Below are 20,601 nucleotides of genomic sequence, written 5' to 3'. Positions count from 1 at the left end.
AAGAAGCCTATAAATAGAGGTACGGAGGAAAGAGGAATGGGTACATAAATTGAGAATTCTAGAAATCCAGAATTTCAGAGTAAAATACAGAAACTCTGCCAAAGAGTTTTAGTATTTATTTATTTATATAAAAAATATTTATTAAATGATATAAAAAAAAGTTTTTATCTATACTATTATTAGATGTGTAAAGAGTTTTAGTATTTAAATATTTATTTATTTATATAAAAAATATTTATTAATTAATATGAAAAGAGTTTTTACAAAAAAAAAAAAAAACACTAAAATCTTCATAATAAAATTTAAATTAACCTATTTATCTATTTATTATTATGAATTTTTTAATAAAAAAAATCTAATTAGACAAGAATTATTAATATAAAAAATATTAATTAATTAATATATAAAATAAAATAATTTTTATAAAACTCTACCACAAATTAGCTTTTATTATGAGTTTCTTAATAAAATTAAATCTAATTAGATAAGGATATATTTAAAGAAAATAAAATAATTTTTATAAAACTCTATTACAAATTACTAATTTTATTTTCAATAAAACTCTATCACACTATACAAAGATATATTTAAAGGGTTTCTATAAAACTCTAACAAAAATTACCTATTTATCTATTTATTATGAGTTTTTTAATAAAAGGAAACCTAATTAGACAAGTATTATTAATATAAAAAATTATTTATTAACGGATATAAAAAGAGGTTTTTAAAGAGTTTTTATAAAACTATAACACAAATTAACTATTTATCTATTTATTATAAGTTTTTTTTTTTAAAAAGTAAATCAAATTAGACAAGAATTATTAAAATAAAAAATATTTATTAATTGTATATATCTATATTTATATCTATAATATTTATTAAATGTGCAAAGTGTTTCAGTGTTTCAGTATTTCAATATTTATTTATTTATATAAAAAAAATATTTATTAATAGATATCAAAATAGTTTTTGTAAAAATAATTTCTATAAAACTCTAAAAATTACCGAATAAAATCAATCACATTCTATATAAAACTATTATTTTTAGTTCAATATGAAAAGAATAATTATTTTTTATGGATAATTAATTATCACAATATAACCGGCCCGGTCCAACCAGTTATAATTATATCATTATCAGAAAAGGACATATGTCATCATCCTATTTATCCAAGAAACTTATAAATAGAGGCATGGAGGAAGGGGTACAGAAATTGATAATTCTAAAAATTCAGAATTTTAGTATTTAAGTATTTATTTATTTATATAAAAAAATATTTATTAATTGATATGAAAAGAGTTTTTACAAAAAATAAATAAATGAGTTGTTAATGTTGTACCAATGAATAAATAACTCACCATCCTAGGTGTTCGGCCTAATGGATAAGAGTACGGAATATGAACCGCACTTGCAAAATAAATTCTTGCTTGTGTGTTTATATATATATATCTATAATTATATAAATATACCTGTGAATGAATTGTATATAAGATCTTATCACCCATATTAGAGTTGTTTGCACTCACAACTTCAACATTTTCTTCCTCGGAACAGTTAGAAGTTGACGCAACATGAAATTTTTGTTCAGCCCAGAAATCAATTTCACCTCCAAAGTTGATCCCATTTCTTCAACTGCAAGTACTAACAACTTGAGTTGTTCCTTCCTTCTCTGCAGTTGTTCTATGCTTTCCTTCGGTCCTTTTACATGGTCAACTGCTTTCTCTAACAAAACAGGTAATGCCACTCTTTCCTGATCAAAATACTAAAATCTACGTAATAAAATTTAAATTAACTTATTTATCTATTTATTATTATGAATTTTTTAATAAAAGAAAATCTAATTAGAAATAAATTATTAATATAAAAAATATTTATTAATTGATATATAAAATAAAATAATTTTTATAAAACTCTACCACAAATTAGCTTTTATTATGAGTTTCTTAATAAAATTAAATCTAATTAGACAAGGATATATTTAAAAAAAATAAAATAATTTTTATAAAACTCTGTTACAAATTACTTATTTTATTTTCAATAAAACTCTATCACGCTATACAAAGATATATTTAAAAAGTTTCTATAAAACTCTAGCATAAATTACTTATTTATCTATTTATTATGAGTTTTTTAATTAAAGGAAACCTAATTAGACAAGTATTATTAATATAAAAAATTATTTATTAATTGATATAAAAAGAGGTTTTAAAAGAGTTTTTATAAACTCTAACACAAATTAACTATTTATCTATTTATTATGAGTTTTTTAATAAAATAAATCTAATTAGACAAAAATTATTATAATAAAAAATATTTATTAATTGTATATATCTATATCAATATCTATAATAAAAAAATATTTATTAATAGATATCAAAATAGTTTTTGTAAAAGTAATTTCTATAAAACTCTAAAAATTACCTAATAAAATCAATCACATTCAATATAAAACTCTTATTTTTAGTTCAGTATAAAAAGAATAGTTATTTTTTAGGGATAATTATCACAATATAACCGGCCCGGCCCGGCCAGTTATGATTATGTCATTATCAGAAAAGGACACATGTCATTATCTTATTCATCCAAGAAATCTATAAATAAAAGTATGGAGGAAAGGGTACAGAAATTGAGAATTCTAGAAATCCAGAATTCCAAAGTAAAATACAGAAGCTCTACCAAAGAGTTTCAGTATTTATTTATTTATATAAAAAAATATTTATTAATTGATATGAAAAGAGTTTTTATCTATACTATTATTAGATGTATAAAAAGTTTCAGTATTTATTTATTTATATAATAAAATATTTATTAATTGATATGAAAAGAGTTTTTACAAAAAAAAAAACTCTATAAAACACTAAAATCTACATAATAAAATTTAGGGCAAATTTCTGTAAACCCCCAATACTATCAAAAAGTGATCAAAAAACCCCAACTAGTTTTTAAAACCCCCAATAATATAATAAAGTTATCATTTTATCCCAACTCTGTCAATTGGGCATTAAGGGTATATGAAATGACTAAATTACCCTTATTATATTCCCTTTTATTTAAAAAACTAAAAAATCATATTTTTGAAATTATAATACAATCCTTTAGGTCAAAACGACCACGTTTAGTGCCAATACTATCGTTTAGGACAAATTATTGTATGAACCATTGTCGCCTTTACTGGAGTCTTCCCCTATTGTCACCAACGCCGATCTCTGTTCAACGCTGATCATTGGCTTCGTAGTTTAGCTCCGCCATCGCCCGATCCCAAAATCGACGATGTGAATCTTCATCACTTTGTAGGGGGCTTCGAAGATTGCTTGGTTTGTCGTCAAATGGGAGAATTTGGAGTACGGTGAACTGGAACGGGGAGGGAATCTGCAATTATCTGAGAGGGCTCGCCGGCGATGGCGACTGTGACTTGGAATAGTGCTGCCTCATACAATAATTTCCCATCCTTTAGGGCAAATTTCTGTATATTTTTGCTCCGGCACCAAATATCCCAAAGTCCCCACCACTCTCGTCGTGTTCGGCACCTCCCCTTGCGTATACAACTTCGCTAGACCAAAATCACCCAATCGACCTCTCATGTCAGACCCCAACAAAATGTTGCTAGACTTAATGTCTCTGTGAATCACCACTTGGTCCCAACCATGGTGGAGATGGTTCAAGCCCTCTACAACGTCGGCGAGGATTTTTCTCCGATCATCCCAACCTAAAAGCGTCTTGGGTTTGTCGAATATCCATCGATTCAGGCTACTATTTGGCATATAATCGTACACAAGCATCAATTCGTTGCCCTTTGGACACCAACCTCGCATTTGAACCAAGTTCTTGCGTTGAAGACGACCCATACTCGAAATCTCCGCCATGAATTCTCTTAAACCCTACTTCGAATCGTGGTTCACGCACTTCACGGCGACGATTGTGTTGTTGGGTAGTGTAGCTTTGTATACTTTGCCGAACCCACCAGTCCCGAGAAGCTTATCTTTGAAGAAGCCATTGGTGGCCTCACTGAGCTCTTCGTATGAATATCTGTGCGGCCAGTATTCGAGCTCCCAATCTTCAATCTCATCATCTTCTTCTTTCGTAGTCTTTCGCCAAAATCAGTAAAACCCAGATAAGCAAACAATGAATACAACAGATGCAATCGTAATTCCAGCAATAGCTCCGGGAGAGAATGAAGAGGATGATGATTGAAATTTAAAAACTGGTAAATTCGTAGTGAAGTTAACTTTGGTAAAACGTGAAGTTAACTTTGGTGGGTTTTTACTATTACATAGTTGGGGGTATTTTCGGTATAATAGATTTAAATACACATCACTTGTTTGGTACATGTGATAGCAGGGGTATTTTCGTCACAAAAGTCAAATTGTTAAAGCAATTTTTAACCACGCGTTGGGTTAACGGCCCCAATTAACAGAGTTGAGGTGAAATGATAACTTTATTATATTATTGGGGGTTTTAAAAACTGGTTGGGGGTTTTATGATCACTTTTTGATAGTATTGGGGATTTAAATTAACATATTTATCTATTTATTATTATGAATTTTTTAATAAAACAAAATCTAATTAGACAATAATTATTAATATAAAAAATATTCATTAATTGATATATAAAATAGAATAATTTTTATAAAATTCTTCCACAAATTAGCATTTATTATGAGTTTCTTAGTAAAATTAAATATAATTAGACAAGGATATATTTAAAGAAAATAAAATAATTTCTATAAAACTCTATTACAAATTACTAATTTATTTTCAATGAAACTCTACCACACTAGACAAATATACATTTAAAGAGTTTCTCTAAAAACACAAATTACCTATTTATCTATTTATTATGAGCTTTTTTTAAAAAGTAAATCTAATTAGACAAGAATTTATAAAATAAAAAATATTTATTAATTGATGCAAAAAAAAGTTTTTAAAAGATTTTATATTAAACTCTAACACAAATTACCTATTTATTTATTTATTATAAGTTTTTTAATAAAAATAAATTTAATTAGACACGAATTATTAATATTAAAAATATTTTTTAATTGATATAAAAAATAAAATAATTTTTCTAAAACTATACCACAAATTACCTTTTATTACGAGTTTTTTTTTTTTTTTTTTTTTTATAAAAGCTAATCTAAGAAGATAGGAATTATTAAAGTATAAAAATATTTATTAATTCGTATAAAAAGAGTTTTAAAAATATTTTCTATAACACTCTAACACGTATTACATATTTATTATTAGTTTTTAAAATAAAAAATATAATTAAACAATTTTTTTTTTTAAGAAAATAAAAATTACTAATCTACCTAATAAAAATCTATCACAAATTAGCTAACTCTAAAATCTACCTAATACAAGTCAAATTAACCTATTTATCTATTTATTATTATGAGTTTTTTAAAAAAAGAAAATTCAATTTTCAGAGTAATATACAGAAGCTCTACCAAAGTGTTTCAGTATTTATTTATTTATATATATATAAAATATTTATTAATTCATATAAAAAGAGTTTTTATCTATACTATTATTAAATATGCAAATAGTTTCAGTATTTAAATATCCATTTATATAAAAATATATTTATTAATTGATATGAAAAGTGTTTTTATTAAAAAAAAAAAAGAAAAAAAGAAAAAGAAAAGAAAACTCTATCAAACTCCAAAATCAATCTAATAAAATTTAAATTAACCTATTTATCTATTTATTATTCTGAATTTTTTTTAAAAAAAATCTAATTAGATAAGATTTATTAATATAAAATATTTATTAATTGATATATAAAATAAAATAATTTTTCTAAAACCATACCACAAATTAACTTTTATTATGAGTTTCTTAATAAAATTAAATCTAATTAGACAAAGATATATTTAAAGAAAATAAAATGTTAAATGTGCAAAGAGTTTAAGTATTTATTTATTTATATAAAAAATTTTATTAATTGATATGAAAAGATTTTTCATAAATAAAAAAAATTTAATAAAAGAAAAAAAAAACTCTAAAATCTACCTAATAAAATTCAAATTAACCTATTTATCTATTTATTATTACGATTTTTTAATAAGAGTAAATCTAAAGTTTCAGTATTTATATATTTATTTAAAAAATATTTATTAAATATGCAAAGAGTTTCATTATTTCATTATTTATTTATTTATGTAAAAAATATTTATTAATTTATAAGGAGAAAGTATTTATCAAAAAAAAAAAAAAAACTCTATAAAACTCTAAAATCTACCTAATAAAATTCAAATTAATCTATTTATTATTATAAATTTTTTAATAAAAGAAAATCTAATTTTCAGAGTAAAATGCAGAAGCTCTGCCATGGTATTTCAGTATTTATTTATTTATATAAAAAAATTTATTAATTGATATAATTTTTTTTTTTTATCTATTCTATTATTAAATTTGCAAAAAGTTTAACTATTTAAGTTTCTATTTATATAGAAAAAAATATATTTATTAATTGATATGAAAAGAGTTTTATAAAAAATTAAAAAAAAAGTCTATCAAACTCTAAAATATATCTAATAAAATTTAAATTTACCTATTTATCTATTTATTATTATGAATTTTTTAATGAAAGAAAATTTTATTAGATAAAATTATTAATATAAAAAATATTTATTAATTGATATATAAAATAAAATAATTTTTCTAAAACTCTACCACAAATTAATTTTTATTATGATTTTCTTAAAAAAATTAAATCTAATTAGACAAGGATATATTTAAAGAAAATAAAATAATTTTTATAAAATTGTATCACAAATTACATATTTTATTTTCAATGAAACTCTATCACACTAAACAAAGATATAATATTTAAAAAGTTTCTATAAAATTCTGACACAAATTACCTATTTATATATTTATTAATAGTTTTTTAATAAAAGGAAATCTAATTAAACAAGTATTATTAATATAAAAAATTATTTATTAATTGATCTAAAAATTGATTTTAAAAGAGTTTCTATAAAACTCTAACACAAATTATTTATTTATTTATTTATTATGAGTTTTTTAATAAAAGGAAATCTAATTAGACAAGAATTATTAATATAAAAAATATTTTTTAATTGATATAAAAAGAGTTTTTGAAAGAGTTTCTTTTAAATTCTAACACAAATTACTTATTTATTTATTTATTATAAGTTTTTAATAAAAGAAAATTTAATTAGACTATAATTATTGATGTAAAAAATATTTTTAATTGATATAAAAAATTAAATAATTTTTCTAAAACTCTTCCACAAATTACCTTTTATTCTCTAAAAATTACCTAATAAAATAAATCAAATAAAATATTTATTAATTAATATAAAAAGAATAGTTTTTTTATGGATAATTATCACAATATAACCGGTTCAGCCCAATTATGATTATGTTATTATCTGGAGAGAATACATATTATCATCCTATTAATTCAAGAAGCCTATAAATAGAGGTAAGGAAGAAGGAGGAAGGTGTAAAAAAATTTGAGAAAAATCTAGAAATCCAGAATTATAGAGAGAAATTCAGAGGGGGCATAGACTTAGAATTATAGAAGGTTTGCCAAAGAGTTTCAGTATTTATTTATTTATTTATATAAAAAAATAATTCTTAATTAATATAAAAATAGTTTTTATCTATAAAATACAGAAGTTCGGCTAAAAATAAGTTTTATAATTAAATGTGCAAAGAGTGTAGTATTTCTGAACTTATTTATTTATATAAAAAATATATTTATTAATTGATATGAAAAGAGTTTTTTTTTTTTTTTTAAAAAAAAAAAAAAAAAAACTCTAAAATCTACCTAAAAAATTCAAATTAACCTATTTATCTATTTATTATTTTGTATTTTGAAATAAAATAAATCTAATTAGACAATAATTATTAATACAAAAATATTTATTAATTGATATATAAAATAAAATAGTTTTTTCTAAAATTCTACCGCAAATTAGCTTTTATTATGAGTTTCTTAATAAAATTTAATCTAATTAGACAAAGATATATTTAAAGAAAATAAAATAATTTCTATTAAACTCTATCACAAAGTACATATTTTATTTTCAATAAAATTTATCACATTAGACAGGATATATTTAAGGATTTCTATAAAACTCTAACATAAATTACCTATTTATCTATTTATTTTGAGTTTTGTAATAAAAAGAAATCTAATTAGACAACCGTTATTAAGAAAAAAAATTATTTAGTAATTGATATAAAAAGAGGTTTGGAAAGAGTTTTGTAAAACTCTAACACAAATTATCTATTTATTTATTTATTTTGACTTTTTTTAATAAAAGAAAATTTAATTAGACAAGGATTATTAATATAAAAAATATTCATTAATTGATATAAAAAGTGCTACTGTTGAACATTCAATCTATAATCAATTGTGCTTGACCAAATGGTCCATATATTAAATTATTTGTCAATTTTCATATTTTTTATTTACTAAAATCCTTAATATAAATGAGTCGTGAGTTTATTGCTGTAAGACACACTAAAAATGATATCTTGGAAAGCAAAATTAATACATCAAACGACAAAGACCAACCAATATGCAATAACCAACCAAGCAAGAAAAGCAAAATACAACACAACCTCTCCTAATTTGAGAACCCCCAAAGCTCTGAAACTTACCACATGCTTCCACGGTAATAAATTACTAAAGTATAATAACTGTAATTACCTAATAAAATTCTAATTAACAAAATATAAAAGAGTTTAATTCACAATAAAGAGCTCTCATTAATTATTATATATCACGATATAAATTCTATAAAACTCAAAATTACCTAATAAAATTAAAATTAATTCAAATTAACAAAATATAAAACGAGTTTAATTCAAATTATAAAGTACCACATTGGTTTTAAGTAAAAATGATTACAGGAAAGCCTCTTATAAAACTATAGAGTTAAAGAAATAATAATCACACCTTCTCGGCCTTTTGACTAAGAACAAGTGTAGTACTAAATTTTTTTGGGTCGGCCTTTTGGCTAACCTTTTTTGGTCTTTTGGCTAAGATCAAGTGTAGTACTACTTTCTCGGCCTTTGTGCAAAGAATTTCAGTATTTATTTATTAATTGATATAAATTATATAAAACTCAAAATTACCTAATAAAATTCAAATTAACAAAATATAAAAGAGTTTAATTCACAATAAAGAGCTCTCATTAATTATTATATCCCATGATATAAATTCTAAATCGACATCTATACTATTATTAAATATGCAAAGTGTTTCAGTATTTCAGTATTTATTTATTAATTGATATAAATTCTATAAAACTCAAAATTACTTAATAAAATTAAAATTAATTCAAATTAATACAAAAACAGTTAAATTTAAATTACAAAGTCCCACACAGATTTTAAGTAAAAAAGATTACATGAAAGCCTCTTATAAAACTATAGAACTAAAGAAATAATAATCACACAGTCTCGGCTTTTGGCTAAGATCAAGTGTAGTACTAAATTTTTTTGGGTTGGCCTTTTAGCTAACCTTTCTTGATCTTTTGGCTAAGATCAAGAGTAGTACTACTTTCTCGGCCTTTGTGTAAAGAGTTTCAGTATTTATTTATTAATTGATATAAATTCTATAAAACTCAAAATTATCTAATAAAATTCAAATTCAAATTAACAAAATATAAAAGAGTGTAATTCACAAAAAAGAGCTCTCATTAATTATTATCCCACGATATAAATTCTATAAAACTCAAAATTACCTAATAAAATTAAAATTAATTAAAATTAACAAAATAAGTATTTATTTATTAATTGATATAAATTCAATAAAACTCAAAAGTACCTAATAAAATTAAAATTAATTCAAATTAACAAAATATAAAAATAGTTTAATTCAAATTACAAAGTTGCACATTAGTTTTAAGTAAAAAATATTACATGAAAGCCTCTTATAAAAGTTTCAGTATTTCAGTATTTATTTATTAATTGATATAAATTCTATAAAACTCAAAATTACCTAATAAAATTAAAATTAATTCAAATTTCACAAAATATAAAAAGAGTTTAATTCAAATTATAAAGTCCCACATTGGTTTTAAGTAAAAATGATTACATGAAAACTTCTTATAAAACTATAGAGCTAAAAAATTAATAATCACACCTTCTTGGCCTTTTGGCTAAGATTAAGTGTAGTACTAATTTTTTTTGGGTCGGCCTTTTAGCTAACCTTTCATGGTCTTTTGGCTAAGATCAAGTGTAGTACTATTTTCTCAGCTTTTGTGCAAAAAGTTTCAGTATTTATTTATTAAGTGATATAAATTCTATAAAACTCAAAATTACCTAATAAAATTCAAATTAATTCAAATTAACAAAATATAAAATAGTTTAATTTACAATAAATAGCTCTCATTAATTATTATATCCCACGATATAAATTCCATAAAACTCAAAATTACCTAATAAAATTAAAATTAATTAAAATTAACAAAATAAGTATTTATTTATTAATTGATATAAATTCTATAAAACTCAAAATTACCTAATATAATTCAAATTAAGCAAATATAAAAAGAGTTTAATTCAAATTACAAAGTCGCACATTGATTTTAAGTAAAAAGGATTACATGAAAGCCTCTTATAAAAGTTTCAGTATTTCAGTATTTATTTATTAATTGATATAAAATCTATGAAACTCAAAATTACCTAATAAAATTAAAATTAATTCAAATTACAAAGTCCCACATTGGTTTTAAATAAAAAGAATTACATGAAAGCCCCTTATAAAAGTTTCAGTATTTATTTATTAATTGATATAAATTTTATAAAACTCAAAATTAATATAAAAGAGTTTAATTCACAATAAAGAACTCTCATTAATTATTATATCCCACGATAAAAATTATATAAAACTCAAAATTACCAAATAAAATTAAAATTAATTCAAATTAACAAAATATAAAAAGAGTTTAATTCAAATTAGAAAGTCTCACATTGTTTTTAAGTAAAAAAAAATTATATGAAAGCCTCTTATAAAACTATAGAGTTAAGGAAATAATAATCACACCTTCTCGGCCTTTTGGCTAAGATCAAGTGTAGTACTACTTTATCGGCTTTTGTGCAAAGAGTTTCAGTATTTATTTATTAATTGATATAAATTCTATAAACTCAACATTACCTAATAAAATTCAAATTAATTCAAATTAACAAAATATAAAAGAGTTTAATTCACAAAAAAGAGCTCTCATTAATTATTATATCCCACGATATAAATTCTATAAAACTCAAAATTACCTAATAAAATTAAAATTAATTAAATTAACAAAGTAAGTATTTATTTATTAATTGATATAAATTCTATAAACTCAAAATTACCTAATAAAATTAAAATTAATCCAAATTAACAAAATATAAAAAGAGTTTAATTAAAATTACAAAGTCCCACATTGGTTTTAAGTAAAAAGGATTACATGAAAACCTCTTATAAAACTATAGAACTAAAGAAATAATAATCATACCTTCTCGGCCTTTTGGTTAAGATCAAGTGTAGTACTAATTTTTTTTTGGATCGGCCTTTTGGCTAACCTTTCTTGGTCTTTTGGCTAAGATCAAGTGTAGTACTACTTTCTCGGCCTTTGTGCCAACCAAGCAGGACCCAAAGCTCTGAAACTTACCACATGCTTCCACGGTAATAAATTATAATAACAGTAATTACTTAATAAAATTCTAATTAACAAAATATAAAAAGAGTTTAATTCACAATAAAGAGTTTATTTATTATATCTCACAATCAATAAAGAGTTTAATTAAAATTCAAATTACATTAAAATTCAGAACATATAATAATTAATTTTTCTAATATAATATTTATTAATTGATATGTAAAATAAAATAATTTTTCTAAAACTCTACCACAAATTACCTTTTATTATAAGTTTCTTGATAAAATTAAATCTAATTAGATAAGGATATATTTAAAGAAAATAAAATAATTTCTATAAAACTCTATCAAAAATTACCTATTTTATTTTCAATAAAATTCTATCATACTAGATAAAGATATATTTAAAGAGTTTATATAAAACTCCAACACAAATTACCTATTTATCTATTTATTGTGAGTTTTTAATAAAAGGAAATCTAATTAGACAAGCATTATTAATGTAATAAATTATTTATTAATTGATATAAAAAGAGGTTCAAAAGAGTTTCTATAAAACTCTAACACTAATTACCTATTTATTTATTATGAGTTTTTCTAATAAAAGTAAATCTAATTAAAGAAGAATTATTAAAATAAAAAAATATTTATTAATTGATATAAAAAGAATTTTAAAAAGAGTTTATATTAAATTCTAACACAAATGACTTATTTATTTATTTATTATAAGTTTTTTAATAAAAGAAAATCTAATTAGGCAAGAATTATTAATATAAAAAATATTTTTGAATTGATATAAAAAATACAATAATTTTCCTAAAACTCTATCACAAATCACCTTTAATTATTAGTTTTTTTTTTTTTTAATAATAAAAGCTAATCTAATTTTACAAAATTATTAAAATATAAAAATATTTATTATTTCATATAAAAAGAGTTTTAAAAATATTTTCTATAAACTCTAAAATGCATTACCTATTTATCTATTTATTATGAGTTTTTTTAATAAAAAACATAATTAAACAATAATATATTTAAAGGAAATAAAAATTTTCTATAAAATCTATCACAAATTATCTAACTCTAAATTTTACCTAATAAAATTCAAATTAATATATTTATCTATTTATTATTATGAATTTTTTAATAAAAGAAAATCTAATTAGATAATAATTATTTATATAAAAATTATTTATTAATTGATATATAAAATAAAGTAATTTTTTCTAAAACTCTACCACAAATTAGCTTTTATTATGATTTTCTTAATAAAATTAAATTTAATTAGACACGAATATATTTAAAGAAAATAAAATAATTTTTATAAAACTCTATCACAAATTACATATTTTTTAAAAAAACTCTATCACAAATTAGCTTTTATTATGAGTTTTTCATAAAATGAAATCTAATTAGACAAATATTAGGAATATAGAAAATTATTTATTAATTAATATAAAAAGAGGTTTTCAAAGAGTTTTTATAAAACTCTAACATAAATTACCTATTTATCTATTTATTATTAATTTTTTTAATAAAAAGAAATCTAATCAGACTAGAATTATTAAAATAAAAATATTTATTAATTGATATAAAATGAGTTTTTAAAAGAAATTATATTAAAATCTAACACAAATTACCTATTTATTTATTTATTATAAAATATTTATTAATTGATATAAAGAGAGAAATTCAGAAGGGCATAAACCCAGAATTACAAAAGCTCCGCCAAAGAGTTTCAGTATTTATTTATTTATATATAAAATATAGAATATAGAAACTCTGCCAAATAGTTTCACTATTTATTTATATAAACAAATTTTATTAAACGTGCAAGGAATTTCAGTATTTCAGTATTTATTTATTTATATAAAAAATATTTATTAAATGAAATGAAAAGAGTTTTTATAAATAAAAAAAAAAACTCTGTAAAACTCTAAATCTACCTAATAAAATTAAAATTAACCTATTTATCTATTTATTATTATGAATTTTTTAATAAAAGAAAATCTAATTTTCAGAGTAAAATAGAAAAGCTCTGCCAAAGTGTTTATTATTAAAAAATTCACAATAATAAAAGAAAATCTAAAGTGTTTCAGTATTTATTTATTTATATAAAATAATATTTCTTAATTGATATCAAAAGAGTTTTTATCAATATTATTATTAAATGTGTAAATAGTTTCAGTATTTAAGTATCTATTTATATATAAAAAATATTTATTAATTGATATGAAAAGAGTTTTTATAAAATAAAATAAAAAAACTCTATCAATCTCTAAAATCTATCTAATAAAATTTAAATTAACCTATTTATCTATTTATTATTATGAAATTTTTAATAGTAGAAAATCTAATTAGACAATAATTTTTAATATAAAAAATATTTATTAATTTATATATAAAGTAAAATAATTTTGCTAAAACTCTATCACAAATTAACTTTTATTATTAGTTTCTTAATAATATTAAATCTAATTAGACAATGATATATTTAAATAAAATAAAATAATTTTTATAAAACTGTATCACAAATTACATATTTTATTTTCAATAAAACTCTATCACACTAGACAAGGATATAATATTTAAAGAGTATCTATAAAATTCTAACACAAATTACCTATTTATATATTTATTAAGAGTTTTTAATAAAAGGAAATCTAATTAGATTAGTATTATTAATATAAAAAATTATTTATTAATTGATCTAAAACGAGGTTTTAAAAGAGTTTTTATAAAACTCTAACACAAATTACCTATTTACCTATTTTTTATGAGTTTTTTCAATAAAAAGAAATCTAATTAGACAAGAATTATTAATATAAAAATATTTATTAATTGATATAAAAATAGTTTTTATTAAACTCTAAGACAAATTACCTATTTATTTATTTATTATAAGTTTTTTAATAAAAGAAATTTAATTAGACTAGAAAAACTCTACCACAAATTACATATTTATCTATTTATTTTGAGTTTTTTTTTAATAAAAGGAAATCTAATTAGGCAACTATTGTTAATATAAAAAATTGTTTATTAATTAATATAGAAAGAGGGTTTAAAAGAGTTTCTAAAAAATTATAACACAAATTACCTATTTATTTATTTATTGAAATCTAATTAGACAAGAATTATTAATAGGAAAAAAATATTTATTAATTGACATAAAAATAGTTTTTAAAAGAGTTTTTATAAAATTCTAACACATATTACCTATTTATATATTTATTATGAGTTTTTTTAATAAAAGAAAATATAATTAAAAATATAAAATAATTCTTATAAAATCTACACAAATTGACTATTTTATTTTCTATAAATTTCTATCACATTATCTACGAAGATGTTGATGAAAAAAGATTTTCTTAGATGGTGGTAAATTATCTGAGTAAGGAGATTCTTTCTGCATAGTTTCAACTTATAAAGAATGGCTGTTGTTCCGAAATTTTAATTCTCAGATAAGCCGTAAATGGCTGTCAAATCTCTTGTGTTCCTATAGAACTTTATGTAGGATTAATGGAATGACTTTTGTGTACGGTTGGAGTAAAAAGCCGCCCACTGAATATAATGGTCAATATAATATTCTATAACTATCATAAGGGTATTGAAGGTACCAAAAATGACCTGATCAGGACACGACCCAATCACTAAAGGATGGATCGGGCAAGAGCAGCTGACCTGATCAGGTGAAATCCCATCAAGCCCACTCTCCATTAGGATGATCTCCAGGCCCAATCTGCAAGGAAGGAAACAAGCCCATGTATAAAGAAAAAGTCAGCAGAATGGCCCAGCATGATGAGTAACAATTGTAAAAGTGTATAAATAGAGTGAAAAGAGAGGGAAAAGGGGTTGATATATTTTTGAAGTGTAAAAACTTTTCTTTCCAAATCGATTGAGTTATTTCTTGCATCTTCAGGTATATATGATATTCTATATTTTGACCAAGGCACGTGGGTCACCTGCCTCTTCTCAACGTTAACTATCTTGTGTTGTAACTTGGAGTAAACATTTCTCTGTGGAGGTGTGGTTCGTTTTTGGCTATACACACATTTTCGCAAATAAACTGTCCAAGATTAATGATTATAGATGTTTCTTCACAGTAATTGTGATGGAGAATTACTGCAAGGATGGGATTATAAATTTTCCCATTTTGCCAAGGAACAGAATTTGAATTTTTGCAACAAGGAAGATAGTTTAGGGGGTTAACTGTATTCTTTAAAGTTCAGGGGGGTTTTTTGGGAGAGAGAAGAAAGCTTAGGGGATTTAGTGCATTTTACCTAATAAAGTATCATAAAAGTTACCTTAAAAATTGTGAAATGTGGAATTGGACAATTATAAAGGGACAGAGGGAGTATCAAACAAGGGTAGTGATAGATGGGCCCGATGATTTTGGCAGATTAGTTTGGCAGAATACACATGGCAGTCCAAGTAAGCAACTTTAACAATTAAAAAAAGAAAAAAAAATAAAAAGAGAAACAATATACGCGTTCGTAAATTCATCTTTCCCAAGCTGTCAAGTTCTAAGCTAAATTCTTCTCTTCTGATAGTTATCAAATCTCCCCTTCTTCGTTTCGTCACTTCAAGCAATATTTCTTATTATCTTAACTTGAAGAGAGAAAGAACTTTTAATTACCAAAAAAAAAAAAATGAAAGAACTTTTGATTTTTAAAGTATATGGTTGCAATTTCATATCATATTCATATATATTTTTATATATTGTATCATATGTGTAATTTTTTTTTGAAGGTAAATATGTGTATTTATTTGTTTGATTATATTGTTATTTACAATCTACAAAAATTTTCAAAGAGATATTAGAGAGAGAAATATAATGAGAAAAAGAAAGAAAGGAGAGAGAAAAGATGAGAGAGAAAGAGATAGAAGTGGGAGAAAAGAGAGAGAAAGAGATGGAAGTGGCCTAACTGGACAGGCCATGTAGTTTCTGCCAAAATAATCGGTCAAATATTTGGGTTGAAATATCATTTTCCATCAAATAATAAAAAAGGTTGGTGATATAGGCGCTCCACAAATATATTATAGTGTTCCACTCAATTCTTTGATTAAGTTAAAATGACAAAATAGACCCTTGTCAAACTTTCTTAAACACTCATTTTGTAGGAGAAAATGATATAATTAACCAACTAAAAAAAAACGACAAAAACCAACTCATTTAAAAATCTGATGTGCCTATTCTAAAATTTAAATTCTTCATAATGTGACCATTTTAAAATCTTTCTAACTTAAGCATGATTCTTTCCATAACCTCATTATCTTAAAATTTCATCTCATACAAAAAATTTTCTATCTCATTTTATTTTTTCCCTTTTTTTTTTTTTGTATTTAGAAAAAAAAAAAAACTATTCCCATATATATATATTTTTTCATTTTCAAAAACTGAATTTTCATATCTCTGGAATGTATTGGAATGATTCTATAAGAATTTTATAAAAAATTAATTTCAACAAAATTTAAAACAGAATTTTCATTTGAAGTTTTGAATATTAACAAAAATCCATTATTGAAGAACCTAAATTCTTATTTTATTGATTTATCTGTGCTTTCTTTCATAGTTACTGTTTTGTTAAATTTCAATTGTTAATTTCTTTAAGAGTTTTTTTGTTTGTTTGTTTTTTTCTTTTCATTAAGTAGAGAGAGTTATTTTTGTTAATTTATTTTTGGAGAGTTTTTGTTTTGGAATTTATTTTTAATTTTAAATAGGAAAATGATATTTGTACGGAAGAGATAAACGGATTTATTGAACCTAATCTATGTGGCTGTCTACGTGAATATGCCATGTCACATATTAAGTTTCTCTCTCTTCCTTTTTTTTACTATCCTTTCTTATCTTCACCCCAAGAGTCCAATATTTCTTCTTCTTTTTTTATTTTTTATTTTTTATTTTTTATTTTTTTTGTCGTCTCTCTCTCATTCTCTCTCTTCAGTTTTTCTCTATCATCCATCTTCCTCGCACAACCTGATAATACCTTCATGTAATTGCATAAAGATTTGATTAATTGTTAGTGATGATGCCTTACTTATAAAATTTCAAGTAAAATCAAATTGTATTATAGAGAATGAATGTTAATGGAGTCCAAAATGATTGTTGAGACTCTTTGTATAATTTTTTTATAATAAAATCATCTTAATAAAATTAAATTGTATGTTAGAGAATGAATGTTAATGGAGTCCTAAATGTTAATAAAATCATCTCCATACCTTTACATTTTGGGTATCTTCTCTTATTTTACTATCAATTAAACCAATCAAACCCATAAGTTTTTTTTTTATTTTATTTTATATATATATATATATATATATATATATATATATATATTAAGTTGACAAAATAGAGATCCAAAATATTTATGGAGAAAAAATTGGAGATAATTAAAGAAGGAACTAAATTTCTAATAGAAGACCCAATTGTTAGTGCAGAGATATTTATAGAAAAGAAAATGGAGATAATTAAAGAAGGAATTAAATTTTTAATAGAAGACGAACAACCAAGGAGTGGGAAATAAAATTAGAAGTTTAATGCTTTGTAACGAGTTAGCATGATTCAAAGCTAAATATTAATTATTTGTCTTTTTGTGCCACATAGATTTTGCCTAGCATATTGGTCTAAGTTTTGGTCTAAGTTTTAGCCTAAGTATCAATAACCTACTTTTACTCTACCACATGAAGTCTGTGAAATATCAATTTTGTATTTATCGGCTAAATAACACATCTTTCTTTCCTATTCCCTCGTCCACCAACCCCTACAATTTCCTTCCTTGTATGGCCTCATACTACAATCACATACCAAAAATTCCTTGATTACTTTACCCAAAATCGACAACTAAAACAAATAAATAATACCAACAATATTGTATTCCACATTGATAATTAAAATAGCGTTAATCTTAAATTCTTAATAATCTCAGCATAATATGAAATTGATTTTCAAATTTATAGTGAAAAAGTATTAACATTTGGTTGCATTCATACGGAAGAAATCAACGGGAAAAGTCAAAAAGTTGCAAGATCTAAGAATTGAACATTTAAGAGTCAAAACAAATCATCCATATCCTATCGATTGAAAATGAAAAAGAAAAAGAAAAAGGAATAAAATTGTAGAGGTTGGCGATTAAGAATTGGTTTGAGAGAGGAAGAGAAAAGAAGTGAGACAGTGTGGGGGTTGGCAATGAGGGAATGAGGTTTTTTATTTTTATTTTTTATTTTTTTATTTTTTTTGGAGGGAATCAGTGAATTTTTGGTATTTTATTGTAATAAAAATAATAGTGAAATTCCAAAGTAGTATTTTGAAATGGCAATATCAGCACCTATAAAAAAAAAGGAAAAACTAGAAATAGGTAGCATTAGAAGTCCTAAATAACAAAATGATTGATTTTAAAAGTTTATTTTTCAATTTGATAGATTTAAACAAAATAATTACAAATGCATTAAGAATTATTGTTAAAGTCTCCAAATACCCTTTTTGTAATCTGACTTCCTTTTTTAGTTGTCAAGGAATATGCCTCTTTAAGTGTGCTTGTTTCATTCCTTAACAAAATTGATTAATTATCAATATATATATATATATATATATATATATATATCAAAAAAAGTTTTCCCAAATTACCTTTTCAAATTGATTTCATGTATATTTTTAGTGAAACCAAATTTACAAGATTATAGAATAAAATAAAACAACAAAATAAAATAAAACGTACCAATAGAAACCTATTATTTGCTAAGAACACAAGGAGTACACCATAATATATCAAGTACTAATATTATTTACATGATCCCAATAAAATAATATATCAAAGACTAATATTTCATTTTCAAGACAATGGTTATCTTTACTATAAAATTAAGAAAAGAACTGAAAAAGTATTGCATGGAGCAATAAGTCATATTCCTTGCACCATAATATTGGCACACCATAAAATCTTATTACAAATTTTATGTTTCAAAGAGTGTTTTGTGTCTTTAATTAGACTTTTACACTATAATATTGGTACATTTATTGGGTGGGTTGATGTTGATACGTTTATTTTATTTTGCTTTTTAATTTTATTTCATAATTTTGTTAATTTGGTCTCACTTACAAATTAGACATAAAATCACTTTGAAAAGGTAATTGGGAAAACTTTCTTTGATATATATATATATATATATATATATATATAAATAATTTTATTAGAAAAGAAAACAAACAATTCAACAACTACAAAACAAGTCATATTATAAAGAGGATATTTGAGACTTTAATAATAATTCTTGATACATTTATAATTATTTTATTTAAATCAATCAAATTGAAAAATAAAATTTTAAAATAAATTATTTTATTATTTAGAACTCTTAATTATATTTATACGTAATTTTTCTTAAAAAGAAAATATATATATATTTTAAAATTATTTAAAAATAGAGTTTTAATATTCTCTGTCTCCTCTCTTAACACATAGTTGGTTCCATTTTTATGGTTGCTTGGTCGTTAAAAAATTTTGTTTTTTTCGGGGGTTGGTGTGGGGATCTTGTGACATTAATTGCCTTTGTCTAGTCGTCTTTGGCTTTTCTGTTGCAACCACCATATGAGGACATGTTAAAAGCTTTGACAGATTTTTATCGATGCTATATATTTTATGCTCAGACAATCATATCATATTCGATACACGTGGTGATTGAATGGTCATTCAAACACCATTCATCCCTATTTAATTTTCTGCAGCGTAAAAACTTGCGGTCGTTATTCGTTGACTTCCCACCCAACAACCGAGGACATGTTAAAAGCTTTCACAGATTTTTATCGATTCTATATATTTTTTGCTCAGACAATGGCATCATATTTCATACACGTGGTGATTGACTGGTCATTCAAACACAATTCATCCCTATTTAATTTTCTGCTGCGTAAAAACTTGTGGTGGTTATTCGTTGGCTTCCTACCGAACCTATTTATTACACAATTTATCTTTAACGA

The 20,601-nt window shown here is 22.5% G+C and overlaps 2 pseudogenes; one reads left to right on the top strand and one right to left on the bottom strand.

Annotated features, from left to right (window-relative positions):
• Nucleotides 1–1,523: 1,523 nt before the first annotated feature.
• Nucleotides 1,524–15,344, bottom strand: LOC132309919 (L-type lectin-domain containing receptor kinase S.1-like; annotated as a pseudogene).
• LOC132310542 (U2 spliceosomal RNA) lies at nucleotides 11,030–11,149 on the top strand (annotated as a pseudogene).
• Nucleotides 15,345–20,601: the final 5,257 nt, after the last annotated feature.

The sequence above is a fragment of the Cornus florida genome, unplaced genomic scaffold (genome assembly GCF_030987335.1).
Source record: "Cornus florida cultivar Cherokee Brave unplaced genomic scaffold, ASM3098733v1 CherokeeBrave_3.0.0_Hap2_Chr05, whole genome shotgun sequence".
NCBI classification, from domain to species: Eukaryota; Viridiplantae; Streptophyta; class Magnoliopsida; order Cornales; family Cornaceae; genus Cornus; species Cornus florida.
This window is presented reverse-complemented; position numbering and strand designations above follow the sequence as displayed.